Consider the following 550-nt stretch of genomic DNA (forward strand, 5'->3'; position numbering starts at 1 on the left):
GATGGAGAACAAACCCTTGGGATGGAGAACAAACCCTTGGGATGGAGGAAAAATCCTTGGGATGGAGAACAAACCCTTGGGAATGGGGAACAAACCCTTGGGATGGAGAACAAATCCCTGGGAAAAAAACCCTTGGGAATGCTGAACAAATCCCTGGGATGGAGAACAAGTCCTTGGGAATGGAGAACAAACCCTTGGGAACAAAGTCTTGGGAATGGAGAACTCTTGGGATGGAGAAAAAATGCTTGGGATGGAGGAGAAATGTTTGGGATGGAGAACAAAGTCTTGGGAACGGAGAAAAAACCTTGGAAGCGGGAACAAACCCTTGGGAACAAATCCTTGGGATGGAGAACAAACCCTTGGGATGGAGGAAAAATGTTTGGAATGGAGAATAAACCCTTGGGATGGAGAACAAATCCCTGGGAATGGAGAACAAATCCGTGGGAACAAACCCTTGGAAATAGAGAACAAATCCTTGGGATGGAGAACAAATCCCTGGGAACAAACCCTTGGGATGGAGAACAAATCCCTGGGAAAAAAACCCTTGGGA

At 46.5% G+C, this 550-nt stretch overlaps 1 protein-coding gene across 1 annotated transcript in view; it reads right to left on the reverse strand.

Annotated features, from left to right (window-relative positions):
- The window catches only part of DRC1 (dynein regulatory complex subunit 1), a gene marked incomplete at its 5' end in the record, with an annotated part of 4,263 nt that overhangs the window by 625 nt on the left and 3,088 nt on the right, over positions 1-550 (reverse strand). The window lies entirely within an intron of this gene.

Source organism: Neopelma chrysocephalum, unplaced genomic scaffold (genome assembly GCF_003984885.1).
Source record: "Neopelma chrysocephalum unplaced genomic scaffold, ASM398488v2 Primary Assembly neopelma1_94107, whole genome shotgun sequence".
Classification (NCBI taxonomy): Eukaryota; Metazoa; Chordata; class Aves; order Passeriformes; family Pipridae; genus Neopelma; species Neopelma chrysocephalum.